Below are 15,758 nucleotides of genomic sequence, written 5' to 3' on the forward strand. Positions count from 1 at the left end.
CTTCTTGAATGTACATGTGCGCTACAGTATGTAGGGCACACTACTGTAAGGGCACGCTTGCAAAAAGATTGGAGGAACATGCATGTAATATCGAAAATGAAAAAGAGGATCACAGTGTACCTTCCCATTTTAAAAAATGTCATAGGAAGGATCTGAAAAAATGAAAATTTATGGCCATTCAGCAGGTACAGGCCAATTACAGGGGTGGGGACTCCATAAATTTGTTGGACAGGAAAGAGGGAGAATGGAAGGTCAGGTTGGAGACCCATCTGGTCTGAATGTAGATTTTAATGTTAATTTCTATCTTTGATGAGAGTAGATCCAGCATGACTGAGGGTGTCTTTTGGGTGTTCCTTCTGGAATTATGTGAACTTATGTGTGGTGCTTTGTATTTTTGGGGGCATAGGTAATTATATTTGTTTAATATAAAGAAAAAAAATGTTAAGACTAAAGCATTAGTTTTGCCTTGGCCTTTTAAAACATGGAGGTTATATACCATGATTAGTACCCCTCTACTAGGTTTGGAGTTTTTGTTTTTTAAATGAGGCTTTATGTGTAGAGCTATAAAATGTCTCCACATACTGTATGTCCACTTTTTTATGTTTTTATTGGCATACATATTTGTATTGGTTTATTCATTTGCACATGCAGTTTGATTGTTTTCGTTGTTTACTGACAACATTCTCCTTGATCCACTACAGTCTGGCTTCCGTCCCCTACACTCCACCGAAACTACCGTACTTAAAATCACTAACGACCTGCTAACCACCAAAGCTAATGGCCACTACTCAGTCCTCCTACTCCTGGACCTCTCCGCGGCCTTCGACACAGTCGACCACCCTCTACTCCTTACTAAACTACACTCCCGTGGCATCAGGGACTCTGCTCTCTCCAGGTTCTCCTCTTACCTATCCCAACGCTCCTTCAGCGTTACCTATAACGCTGCCACCTCCCCCTCTCTCCCCCTCTCTGTTGGGGTCCCCCAAGGCTCTGTCCTTGGATCCCTTCTCTTCTCCATCTACACCTCCTCCCATGGCAAACTGATACACTCCCACGGCTTCAACTATCACCTCTATGCCGATGACACACAAATTTACCTCTCCACCCCTCAACTCACCCCTTCAGTCTCTGCCGGTATCACCCACCTCCTAAACGACGTATAAGACGGGATGTTGCTCCATTTCCTCAAATTAAACCTGACCAAAACCGAGCTCCTAGTTTTCCCCCCAGCCCGCGCCCCCTCCCATCCTCTCCATCACGACTAACAATGCCACCATCAATCCCACCCCATACGCCAAAGTCCTAGGTGTCACCCTGGACTCAAACCTTTCCTTCCAACCTCATGTCCAATCACTATCAAAGTCATGCAGGCTCCACTTCCGCAACATCTCCAAGATATGTACGTTTCTCACCCCAGACACCACTAAACAACTCATATATTCCCTTATTATCTCACGCCTAGACTACTGCAACTCCCTTCTCACCGGCCTACCCCGACAAACACTATCCCCACTCCAGTCTATCCTGAACTCAGCGGCTAGACTCATACACCTCACCAACCGCTTCACTTCGGCCGCCCCCCTCTGCCAATCCCTTCACTGGCTCCCGATTGCCCAACGCATTAAATTCAAATTACTAACTCTTACATACAAAGCCATCCATAATGCTGCCCCAAACTACCTCACTGACTTGATACCAAAATACCACCCTACCCGTGCCCTTCGCTCCTCAGAAGACCTCCTACTCTCTAGCTCCCTGGTCTCCTCCTCCCACGACCAACTGCAGGACTTCTCCAGGACTTCCCCCACCCTCTGGAACTCCCTACCCTAATCCATCAGACTGTCACCTACCCTCCTCACCTTCAGGCACACCCTGAAAACCCATATCTTCAGGGAAGCCTACCCCACCTTCACCTAATAGCCTTTCTCCTCCACTCCTCCTACCACTCCATCCCCCACAGCCACTTCGTCCTGTACCTCTACCCCCTCCCTCCTAGATTGTAAGCTTAAAAGAGCAGGGCCCTCGAACCCCTCATATATTGTATTGTTACTGTATTGTCTCTTGTACTGTCCCCCCACTTTAATGTACAGCGCTGATCAAACCCTTTGGCGCTATATAAACACTGTATAATGTAATGTAGTGTAATTGTTTATGCTCAGTGTGTGTTTTTATGGTTTTACTTAATCTGTACTACATATTACAAATGGTTAAGTAAGGGTTAATTTAGTAACCAGTTATGAGGAAGTTCCTGTTGCTTGTTCATTAAAATGTAAATGTAAATGTCACCAGCATACCTGTCCCTTTGTTATGTGCACCTACAAGGTCAGGAATTCCACAATCACAGCTGATTGGGATGGCCTCTCATGTGGTCATTTTCCGCAAGTTTGGGAAACTTGGAGGGAACTACTGGTTCCAAGTCCAGGTGACTGTGCTTTTACCATCAGAGAAATCTGCAGAGATTCAAGCCTTTGCTTAATCCTCATTAGTGTGACACCATGACCCTCTTCCCCACATGATGTGGCATATCACTAGCATTTAAACTGCTTGTTTTAATACTAAGGATATTCCTTCTATCGCTAAAGGCCACAGAAGTTGAAGAAAGAGGACGTCACTTTGCAGGCAGATAGTGCAGACCATAATGGTGCTATCAGCATCTATGTTAAAAAAAGGCCCACAGCGCATAGCTCTTTTTATTTTGTGACATCCAAATAACTTTAAAAACAATGTGATGTAGCTGTGAATAAGAAGCACAAATTATATTATTAAACTTTTTAAAGCCCTTTTATAAGTAATGAATTATATTTGGGTGCTGCTGCTGCAGTATTTAAGTCAAGCTAAATGTAAAAGTTAAGAAAATTCAATACACTTCCTAAGTATGTGATACCAATATTTGGTTTCAGTGTCAATCATACTGCTCTGTAATACTACATACATCTTCCATGCATTTAATTCAAAGGATTGGTGTTTTTCCCAAGTCGACTTTGAAGTTGTAGGAGGGCCCTTTACCTACTGAATGGTATGTTTTGCATATTTTGCATTTTTACAAGGAGCATTCAAGTCAAACGGCAACTTTTGAGTTTAAAAGAACAAATTTCAAGGAGTGGAAACTGCATTTGTTTTTTGACATACTCCCCTGCTGCATTTATACACTTATCCCAGTTTTTAACTAATGCCTGGAACATTTCAACATAGAAAGATTTGTCAGTATGCCTGAACCATCTTAGGACAGCCTGCTTCAAACTTCATCACCACATGCTGTTCCATGTACCCACTAACACTGTTGTCTGCCATCTTGATTAATGGTGTCTGGACTGGCCCACGACTGTGCCGCCTATTCCCATACCCTTTTTGAAAATCCCTTGCCTATTTAGTCTTAAAAATGGACAATATTGATTATTAAGGTTTTCCCCTCAAATATATCTGAGGTTCAATTTTATGTTTGGAATTTTCAGACTTCACATACAGTTGTGGCCAAAATTATTCAACCCCCACTGAAATTGAGTGTTTTGGCCAGTTTGACATTGCTTTTGATCATTCAGTCATCTTGCTTACATTTACATTAAAGAGGCACTTGTAGGTCAGACAAATATAACATAACAGTTATAATGAAATAACCACAAATGTCTTTTCTGTGCTCACAGCATTATCAGTTTTATTCAACCCCCAAGTGACATTCAATCTTAGTACTTAGTACAGCATCCTTTTACAGTTATAACAGCTTTTAAACGTGAAGCATAGCTTGACACAAGTGTCTTGCAGCGATCTACGGGTATCTTCGCCCATTCTTCATGGGCAAAGGCCTCCAGTTCAGTCACATTCTTAGGCTTGCGCACTGCAACTGCTTTCTTTAAGTCCCACCAGAGGTTCTCAATCGGATTTAAGTCTGGTGACTGCGATGGCCACTCCAAAATGTTCCAGCCTTTCCTCTGCAACCATGCTCTAGTGGACTTGGAGGTATGCTTGGGATCATTGTCCTGTTGAAAGGTCCAACGTCTCCCAAGCCTCAGGTGTGTGACGGACTGCATCACGTTTCCATCCAATATCTCCTGGTACTGAAGAGAATTCATGGTACCTTGCACACGCTGAAGCTTCCCTGTACCTGCAGAAGCAAAACAGCCCCAAAGCATGATTGACCCTCCACCATGCTTCACAGTAGGCAAGGTGTTCTTTTCATCATAGGCCTTGTTCTTCCTCCTCCAAACATAGCGTTGATCCATGGGCCCAAACAGTTCTAATTTTGTTTCATCAGTCCACAGAACACTATCCCACAACTTTTGTGGTTTGTCCACATGGCTTTTGGCATACTGCAGTCGACTCTTCTTATTCTTTGGAGACAGCAAGGGGGTACGCCTGGGAGTTCTGGCACGGAGGCCTTCATTACGCAGTGTGCGTCTTATTGTCTGGGCTGAAACTTCTGTACCCACATCTGACAAATCTTTTCTCAGTTCCTCAGCAGTCACACGGGGACTTCTCTCCACTCTACGCTTCAGGTAGCGCACAGCAGTCGAAGTCAGCATCTTCTTTCTGCCACGACCAGGTAGCGTTTCAACAGTGCCCTTTGCCTTGAATTTGCGAATGATGCTTCCTAAGGTGTCTCTTGGTATGTTTAACATCTTTGCAATCTTCTTATAGCCATTGCCCTTCCTGTGAAGAGAAATCACCTCTTCTCTTGTCTTCCTGGACCATTCTCTTGCCTTCACCATGTTTGTAACCACACCAGTAAATGTCTAGAAGGAGCTGAGTATCACAGTCATTTTAAAGCTGCCTAATTGGTGCTTATTATGCTTGATTGCTGCTCGGTGACATCCACAGGTGTTTTCAATACCTGATGGAAAGCACCTGTATGAACCTCTGTTCTTCAGAGTGGTAGTCTTTAAGGGGTTGAATAATTGTGGCAATGAAGAAACCACATAAGAACCATTTACTACTGTATTACATAAACAATTGATGTCATTTTAGTTGCATTTGGGTAGTTACAACGTCCTTGTAGGATTTGATTCTGAATACAATTCCAAATGTACACTATAGTCCCTAAACCCCTTTACAGCATTGGGGGTTGAATAATTTTGGCCACAACTGTAGGACTTGCAAACCAAATCTGAGCACATTTGCTCATCTCTATATAAGAATATAAAAAGGTGAATTTGCAATGTAAAATATAACTTATGTTTTCATTATGTACATAATAATTTATTTAAGAATAATAAACAATGCATATATAGTAAATATTTTGATAGTTCATCTATCTATCTATCTATCTATCTATCTATCTATCTTTAGCTCTATTATAATTCACTCTTATGGTTCTGAAGTGAAAGAAAGAAGGAAAAACAAAAAAAGTCTTTAGATATTGATTTTTATTTTCTTTATCACTTGACAACTCTGGTGAAGCAATCATAATAAAAAGTATTCAGCGATAAAATGAAAAGGTGTGGTTTTCCCAAGGGAATTTAAATCACCCATTGCAACAACTGCACATGACTTTCACAGCTGAGGACAAAATACATTAACAGAAAATGACAAGCTTGTTTTAAAGAGCTAGTGTCTCTAACTTTTAAATCACAATAACGTGACTATGCAGCTGGTAAATTGGGTAACTATTACTATTACTTTGAACTGTATTTTGTTTTTAAATAAATAATGACATCTGATTTTGCCAGATTGAAACTTAGTAGTCCATGTATATGAATACTTAAATGTAATCTACAAATCAGATATAGCTTTGCTAAACTCTATGAAAAAAAATTACATGTATGCACTGACATGACATCTATCTCCATACAATGCAAGTTTGAGAATTGAATGGGCCGCATTCCAACAGCTACAATGTTTTGGTGCTGGATTAATTAAGGCTGATTTAGACCTTAATCAGTCTGGCACTTGCCAAAAGATTGTTTTGTTTGAGTTTACTTATGGATTCCCACAAGTCCTCAAGTGCATTTAGAGGAAAAAGACCTTTTAGGAAATGCCAAGGTTTCCAGATTATCAGTCTGGGACTGACCCTCTAGTTGAGGTCATCTCTTGGGGTTGTTTTCTTATTGCTCTTATCTCTGTAGCCAAAACTATAAATATGTCTCCACAGGGCCTTTATGTAGATAAAAGAAATGTGGTTATACAAGTTTCTTTTCTACAAATACCCAATCTTGTATCGTGAAAAGAGCCTATTCTATTATAAATTTCCACATAATTGTAGCCTGTCTCCATTACTCCATAATCTTCATTAACTGGCCAATAATCTTGAAATGTCCATTGTGCCTAAACAATAGCTTTTAAGCTTTCCGCTGCCAGGCCCTGCTCTCTGCTTTTAAATTAGGTGGTCAGGCCATTTTTAATATTTTTCCATTTTTTTTTATTTTTCCCTTACAGCGTTCAGACTTTGTGAAAGACCCCTCCCCAAACCATACATTTTCTGAAAGCATAGGACCAGTAGAATAAAAGGAAGGTGCTACTGACTTTTTTAGGCCCTGTAATATTTGCACAAATGTTCATCAAATGGCTATTTTCACTAAAAATACACTAAAATCCTAATTAGTGCATACATACATGGCAAAATGTACAAAATTCCTGATAAATTTCTACTAGATTTAAAAGTTGAAACTGTATTGAGTTAGCACATAACAAATATTTGCAAATTTTGAATTCTGCCTTTTTGTGAAATGGTGAAAACTGAAGGTGTGCAAAACTGTAAATAAACACAATTTACTCTAAAACTCTGAGGTTTTCATGTTCCCTTACAGCTTTCAGAGTTTGTAAATTACTCCCCAAACCATATATTTTCTGAAAGCAAAGGACCTGTCAGTAATCTTGATATGACCAGAGATGTGTGGACTGACACAGGGAATATCAGGCTTCAGGAGTGATGTAGATAATATAATTTATGGTGAGATGCACCAGTATAAAAAACGCAGTGCAACAAAAACCAAATAACCAAAACCTTTACCCAATATATACATGTATAGAAATAAAAGCGTAGTCAGGGCTAGCTGGGGTCATACACAGGAGATCAAGCATGGGGCACAGGGAGGAAGACAGGACACGGAATAAAAGCATAGTCAGGGCTAGCCGGGGTCATACAAAGGAGATCAAGCATGGGGCACAAGGAGGAAGACAGGACATGGAGCGGATCACAGGAGAAGGTAACAGGTAACAGGTTCAGGGAAACTGGATCACAGGATAACACAGGCTCATGGGAAACAAACACCAAGGCACTGATTACAGGTCTGATTACTGTTTAAGTACACCTCCTGCAATCAGCCTCAGGTGATGGCTTGATTGCAGGAGGTTAGATCCTGGCTGCTGAAAGGCACTCACTGGTAAGTCCCGGTACTGCAGCCCATAGAGCAGGTGAGCCACAGCACCACCAGCGGTGAACCCTTTCTTGACAGTACCCCCCCCTTTAAGGAGCTGCCTCAGGATGCTCCAAGCAGTCCTTAATGGGCAAAATGTTCCACCGCTCTTGTCAGGTAACTGGCTGGATATCCCACTGCCGGAGTCAACAAGCGGCTGGCTGGGTTTCCTGCTGGTAGACTTATCTTTATGCAGCAGAACACAGGAAGGCAGGTTGCTGGGCACAGGATCTCCAGAGGCAGGCTGGGAATCAGGTATCGGTCGGTTTAGCTGGACATCAGAGGCTGGCAAATCAGGCTGGGCAGCAAGCACTGGGTCATCAAGCTGGGCAGTGGGCAGAGGTACATCATGTTGGGCAGCGGGTGGAGGCACATCAAGCTGGGCAGCGAGCAGAGGCACATCAAGCTGGGTAGCAGGCATAGGCACATCAAGCTGGGCAGCGGGCAGAGGCACATCAAGCTGAGCAGCTGGCAGAGGCACATCAAGCTGTGCAGCTGGCAGAGGCACATCAAGCTGGGTAGCTGGCAGAGGCACATCAAGCTGGGCAGCTGGCAGAGGCACATCAAGCTGGGTAGCTGGCAGAGGCACATCAAGCTGGGCAGCAAGCACCAGGTCATCAGGCTGGGCAGCTGGCATAGGCACATCAAGCTGGGCAGCAGGCACCGGGTCATCAGGCTTGGCAGCTGGCAAAGGCACATCAGGCTGGGCAGTGGCAGAGGCACATCAGGCTGGGCAGCTGGCAAAGGCACATCAGGCTGGGCAGCTTGCAGAGGCACATCAAGTTGGGCAGCAGCTTGCAGAAGCACATCAAGTTGGGCAGCAGGCACCGGGTCATCAGGCTGGGAAGCAGGCAAAGGCACATCAAGCTGTGCAGCAGGCAGAGGCACATCAAGCTAGGCAGCTGGCAGAGACACATCAAGCTGGGCAACTGGTAGAGGCACATCAAGCTGGGCAGCGGGCAAAGGCACATCAAGCTGTGCAGCGGGCAGAGGCACATCAAGCTGGGCAACTGGCAGAGGCGCATCAAGCTGGGCAGCTGGTAGAGGCACATCAAGCTGGGCAGTGGGCAGTGGCACATCAAGCTGGGCAGCTAGCAGAGGCACATCAAGCTGGGCAGCGGGCAGAGGCACATCAAGCTGGGTAGCGGGCAGAGGCACATCAAGCTGGGCAGCAGGCAGAGGCACATCAGGCTGGGCAGCGGGCAGAGATGCATCAAGCCAGACACAGAACAAACCACAGGCACTGTGTCAGCAGGCCAGGCGGCGGGCACCGGGTAATCAAGCCGGACGGCGGGCACCGGGTCATCAGGCTGGGTAGCAGGCATCGGGTCATTAGGTTGGACAACGGTCATCAGGCTGGACAATGGTCACCAGGCTGGACAACGAGCACCGGGTCATTAGTCTGGATAGCAGGCATCGGGTCATCAGTCTGAAAAACTGGCATTGTGTCATCAGACAGAGTAGCGTGCACCGGATCATTAGGATGGATAATGGGCAGCAGGTCATCAGGCCGAATGGCAGGTATCGGTTCATCAGGCCTAATAACGGGCATCGGATCATCAGGCTAAATACCGGGCACCAGGTCATCAGGCTGGATAATGGGCACCGGGTCGTCAGGCTAGATAATAGGCAACAGGTCATCAGGCTGGATAATGGGCACCGGGTCAACAAGCTGGATAACGGACACCGGGTCATCAGGCTGGGTGGCAGACATCGGGTCATCATGCTGGACGACAGACATTGGGTCATCAGGCTGGACGACAGACATTGGGTCATCAGGCTGGACAGCAGACATCGGGTCATCAGGCTGGACAGCAGTCATTGGGTCATCAGGCTGGACACCAGGCATCTGGTCATCAGGCTGGACGGCAGGCATTGGGTCATCAGGATGAACGGCAGGCATCGGGTCATCAAGCTGCATAATGGGCACCGGGTCATCAGGCTGGATAACGGGCACCGGGTCATCAGGCTGGATAACGGGCATCATGTCATCAGGCTGGACGGCAGGCATCGGGTCATTAGGCTAAACGGTAGGCATCGAGTCATCAGGCTGGTTGGCAGGCATCGGGTCATCAGGCTGAATAACAGAAGGCGAGTTCTCAGACAGCCGTTTTGGATACTGACAGGATGATACTGGTTGTAAAGAATTTTCGCTTCTTCTTGGGTTTAGTTACTGAAGCACTGCAACTGAATGCAGGGCTGTAAATGGAGGGAGCAGCTGAAGACAGAGAAGAGCTGAAGGATGGAACAGAAAAGGGAGCAGTTGCTACAGAGGACTTCTTGATGGGGTTAAAGGCAGGGTAGGTGCAGCAAGTGGGAACAGGGTACTGACATGTGGTTGATAGCAGGGCATACTGGGCTGTAACTGTGGGTGCTGTGGGGAATGGAGGAAGAGAGCTTTGAGAAAATGAATGATTCGAAGCAGGAGTGGGTTGCTGCAAGCCAACTGAGGCTGGGTGTAACAAATCTAACCATGTCTGTAGTACTGGTTGAACAAAGCTCAGCTTACACATAGCCTGTTTGACCAAAGACTGTACTACGTTTATACAATCAACTAGCACATGTTGTGAGCATGCTGAATAATGCTCAAAGAAGCAATCCGGATCATCCTCCAACAACCATACTAGTGACTCTACTTGTTCTGTACTGAATGGCGGAGAAAAGTTATCCCTGCTTTCAGGGGTACTGGACAGAGTCAATTCAGCACAAGCCTGAATCAATGGCTGCACCTCAGAAAACACCCTGCCCTGATCTACTAGAGCATGAGATAACCCGTGTGCACTCTAGCAGCTGATCCCTGGCCCACTTATTCAGAATCCGATAGCAGTACTCTCTGTTCTCTGTTACTAGCTGAGACAAGTACACAACCGCCTCAGGATGCATCCCTCACAAACAGCAAGCCAAGATGGCTTCCCTGTGCAGCCACTTCTGGTCAGGACTGGCCTTGGTGTTATGTCAGTAATCCGGGTATGACCAGAGATGTGTGGACTGATACAGGGAATATCAGGCTTCAGGACTGATGTAGATAATATCATTTATTGTGAGATACACCAGTATACAAAATGCACAGTGCAACATAAAAAAATTTGTAAATTTTGAATTGCACCTTTTTGTGAAATAGTGAAAACTGAAGGTGTGCAAAACTGTAAATAGGCACAATTTACTAAAAATATCTGAGGCTATCATTATTCCCTTACAGCTTTCAGAGTTTGTAAAAGCCCCCCCCCCCCCAATCAATATATTTTCTGAAAGCAAAAGTCCAATAGAATTTAAAAAAAGCTACAAAATTTGTAGGCCCTGCAATAGTTGTTCATTAAATCATTGTTTTCAATAAAAATACACTAAAAATCATTATTAGTGCACAAACAAACACAACCTAACTTACAAAATTACTCCTAAATTGTTATTAAGGCTTCGTTCACATGGGGCATACTAAAGTGTATGCCTGTGGAGAGCCGTGTTTACCTGCATGGGGATTCCCAGATGTTCCGTGCAAACTGAATGATTAAATTCTTGTCAATTGGGATGCAACAGCCGCTGCTCCCGATCTGACATCCGTGTGGGTGTGGGTGTGGGTGCAAGACCTCAAACGTAGACAGTCTGAGCTCAGGGACATGCACCTGGACCCACATGGATGTCAATTTGGAAAAAACTGCTGTGTTCATTCAGTTGCTACATCCCAAATGAAATCAATTTGATTAGCTCCACAGAGATGCATGGAAGCCCTGTGCATCCCTGTACAGGTAAACACAGCTTTGCAGGGGCACACACTGCAGTATACCCTGAGAGAGCAAGGCCTTGTTATGTTGTGTTTTTTTAATTTGATTTATTTTTACATTTTTTACAATTTTAATTTTTAGTATTGTGTGCTTTTTTTGGGGGGGGGGGGGCTTTAGTGTGATATCAGAGGTCTAAGCAAACCCCTGATGTCTTTTTTTTTTAGACAGAGAAAGGGACAGGAGACAGTCCCTTTCTCTGCAGCCTAAGCTCAACTGTACATGACAGCATAGGAGTCTGTGAAAAGACTCCTATGCATTCACAAAACTGCAGTATAGTACACGGTGTTTACTATACTTCAGTGATAATGGATAGAGGAACAATGACTGAAAGGATTAAATGGAATATAACTGAATCCATTTTGTATACACTAATACAAGATGCTAGTTTAACATACATATATGAGATTTGTACACACTAACAAAACTGTCTGTGTCAGCTTCATGTAAAAATGAGTGTTTTTGCAAACTTTACAAAAAAGCAGATAAGGTTTACTCTCACTTCTGAAAAGTTTTAACCACAAGTTGGGTGTTGGGTCAGATTACAGCCATGGTCTGGGCTTTAGAGCAGATATGGTATGATAGATAAAGCAGAAGAGTGAAAATGCAAACCTCATACAAATAATTGTTGAGTTAAGGTAAAACAATGTACATGTATTTAATTGGATGGTCTGAGGGTGTGTTTGCCCAAAGACTACAGTATAATAACCCCGATGTTATGCCAATAAAACTGAAGTGTTTGCAATCGCAAACACATGTTTACCAACCCCCCTCCTCCCTCTCTCCATCCTGATGACAGCTTCCCCCTTGTGTCCCATCAGAAGCTGCAGCAGCAGGAGAGGGAGAAGGGAGAGCTGGACGCAGGGGACAGATGCCGAGTGATCTTGGTTCGATGGAGCCCCAGGTGAAAGATTGGTTAAGCTCCTGGGGATTGGTGGAGCCCCAGGGGAAAGATGGTGGAACCACAAGGGATCGGTGGAACCGAGAAAGGGGTCAGTGAGTGGAGGCAGCATTACGGTGGGCAGAATAGGTGGAGAATGTACATTTTCAAAAAGCCCTGTGGCTTCCCTGCAGCACCTGAATCCGGTGGCTGCAGGGTGCCACAGGAGATCCGGTTGGATCGATGGAGGGGGATGATCAAGGCTGGGGACAGGAGAAGCAGCTTGGCACCTGTATCGGAGGGGTGGGGGGATTTCACATTTTAGCTGCAGATCTCTGATCAGCGGCTTGTTATCCACTAAACAGGGCTATATGTTTGTTCAGCAGAGTCTGCTGAACAATCCTTATATGAGTTCATGGTCACTGAAGTGACCATGAGCTTATAGCAGAGGAGGAATGCAGATCCGTATGGCCAGCTAGAAGCAGTGTTGCAGGTTTGTATGCTGTATGGACCTGGGAGTGAAAGTCTTAAAAGTACCTTTTGTGTTTAATTTTTAAAAGCTTGAAGTGAGCTTTCTGTGCCTTAATTCCTAAAACTCTCTGGGTTGTTCTCCTGCACCTCTCTCAGAAGATACATGTGAGAGTACTTCTGATGGTTGCACAGCTATTGCTTGCACCATGTCCTTCTTCTTGGGATCAAGAAATTGTCAATAGCCAATATTCTCAGGATGGAAATTTGAAGTGCTGGATGCTGCATTTCTTCTGTCTAGTACTTCATTTGGAATATGACAATGAGCGATTTCAGCAAAAGGCATAGCTAACACAAGGCTCACACGCACTTGACATTACTTCCAATTTCATGCTGGAACGAGGTACGCACATGGAAAGTTGTCATGAATCGTATGAAAAAATATAAAAATAAATGAAAATTTGTTCTGCTTAAGTAGCATTCTTAAACAGGGCTGGATCTAGCCAGTATGATATGGGGGTGCAGTAAAAAATGTCAGGGGGCAGAGGATATGAGGTCAGGAATCAATAACAGAGTGTACTGGGAGTCAATAGGTCAAAGGATAGAGGTTAGCAGGAATCAGAAGTTTGTAGGGCAGTGTACTGATTGACTTCTGTACAATCAGCCTCTAGGAAAATTTCCACATGATCAGCACTGCCAGTTATAGCTGGCAGCACTTATCAGTGCTAAGTGATAAGTCTCTCTGCTGTCAGAACACAGTGATTTCCCCATCCACGTTGTATGTTTTTGTTTAGTTTTTTTGTTCAACCTGTTGTTGAACAAAAAATTACTAGTCTATAGACTGCCTTACTGAGCCTACCATGAGAAAGAATTTCATTAAAATTAGCAACTGTTGAGACAATGAACACCTTGGTCAGGTCTGTTTAGTGTATATCAATGTCTAATGTACAGAGTATAGGGGACGGGTATAAGTAATAAACAAAACAACATATGGAGTGCAGCAGTTAGGATGAATGCCACATTCACATCAGTGTCCCCAGAGTGCCACCATCTTTCACCAGAGTCTGTCAGAGGCCCCACTTACATCAGAGTCTTGCAGAGTGTCCTCTTATATCAGAATCTGCAGAGTGGCCCTTACTTCAGAGTCTGTCTACGCCCCCCCCCCCTTACATAAGAGTTTGGCAGAGTCCCCTTCTTACATCAGAGTCTGACAGAGTCCCCTTCTTACATCAGGGTTTGTCAGAGTTTCCCTTTAAATATATTTTAACCACTTGTGCATCTGGCAGGAAAAGGATCACTTATTATTTACAGTATCTATAATTTAAAGACATTGCAAATTAAAGAAATATGTGCAGATCATTAATTTAGTGCAGCTATGGATGTTGTATTTTCCTAGATAGAGGAGTGACACAGCGAAGTGAAAAGAATTCCCAGATAAGATGTCATAAAGATGTTAAATTATTATTTTAGTCAGTGCAGCACATGGGATGCAACACGTAAGACCTCCATATTTAGTACAGATAAGGCAAAGATGCAGCTTCAGACATTTTTATGGGTCATAAAAGAAATTATATGACTATTTGGTATGGGTTCTGATATATCTGGGACTGCCAAGTGAATTGGCTTTAGGGAACTCTCATTAAAAATTAAAAGTTTAGAATCTATCTCAGTGTTTCTTACATAACTGGCAGTGAATTGGCACTAAAGCTGACTGTGATCTTTAGACTCAGGCAATCTCTACTTTATGGGTCTCTAAAAGACCTAACTGAAAGTGACTGTTTAACATTCTTTTATATCATTTGGCAACAGCCTCCACTATATTCATTAAACACTGTATCTATATTAATTGTTTGCAATGCACTGGGTGATCAATAGGGTATCCAAATACCTAGAATAAAAGTGGACTTCTTCATAAACATCATCGGTAGGTTCAATGTCAATCTTAGTAGCAAAGAGAAAATTTAAAATTGAAGTAATGCATACTAACCTGTTCAAATGTATTCAGCTGAACTGAGCACAAGATGGATTGTGATTTGTTGCAAATAGTACTGGACTTTGAACTTAGCAATTGACTTATCTTACTATAAAAACCCTTTGGGGAATTTGTATATATGTTCTAAGTCATTTTTAAATATTGCGATTATCAACCTTGGGGCTGCCCTGATAATATCCTAAGTACTACCTCATTCATTCAGCCTTGGCTTTTTCTTATGAATATTAGATTTTTTGTATATGCATTTCATGTTACAGTTTATGCTTACCTGTTTTAGAAAATGTCAACTCTTCACATTTCAAGCTCCACTAAAAATGTTTTGTTAGCTAGAGTATGGAAGGGTGGAGAACCTCTGTGCTAGGTAAGAATTCTTCTTTTCTCTTCCTTTGGTCTTGGGTCTCAAACTAATGACCATTATTATGATCCTGTCATATTTGGCCCACGGTAAGTTTTTCATTGCTACTTTTTCATCTAATGTTTTTCATTGTTTAATGATTTGGGGTTCAGTTTAGCTACTACGGATAAGTCCTTAGCTCCGGTGGTGGAGAAAAGGTATGTTAATGATTACTTACGCATGCAGAAAAATGCACAGAGTAATGCATTTTTCTGTTTTGTACAAATTAGACATTTCTATACCATCCATTGTGACCTCTCTCCTACCTCATCAATTACATTTTTGTGAAGGATTTGTCATCACTCTCCCAGAAGTAAAGATCTAATTTTAGACCTTTACCATTCTGCCCTTGGAAAAAAAATTTCTAATGTTCTTCCTTATGTGGTTACGTGGGAGACATTGCGCCACTCAATTTTCTCCTTAAGAATGAGACATTATGCTGGATAATCTGTTTAAGCATACAAAATCTCTGATGGTTAGGGAGATTGCTTTTAATTTACTTATCAGATGGTATTACACCCCCTCAAAACCTAATTCTATTTACCTTGGAGTTTCCGAGTTTTACTTCTGTGGATGTCCGCTTAGGGGGTACCCTAAAGTATATATTCTGGGACTGTGAGCGGCTCTCCCTGGTCTGGGGTAACATTTCCACAATAGCCTCGGCAATTTCGGACACACCTTTAAACTTAACATTGCCTATCTGCCTATTGGGTGCCTTGATCCTGGGGATATTGCATAGGAAGGAAAGGTTGATCCATATCATTTGTGTAGCAACATTATGGGTTTCCTCATATATATACTGCGGCTCTAGGTGTGAAGGCTCCCAATCTCCAAACACTACCTATTGGTGCCAGCCCAGCTCGTGTGCTGCACAATGAATAGCAAAGAGAGTTTGCACTCC

Source organism: Staurois parvus, unplaced genomic scaffold (assembly GCF_062004578.1).
Source record: "Staurois parvus isolate SC_StPar_1 unplaced genomic scaffold, SC_StPar_1.0 ptg000634l, whole genome shotgun sequence".
NCBI lineage: Eukaryota > Metazoa > Chordata > Amphibia > Anura > Ranidae > Staurois > Staurois parvus.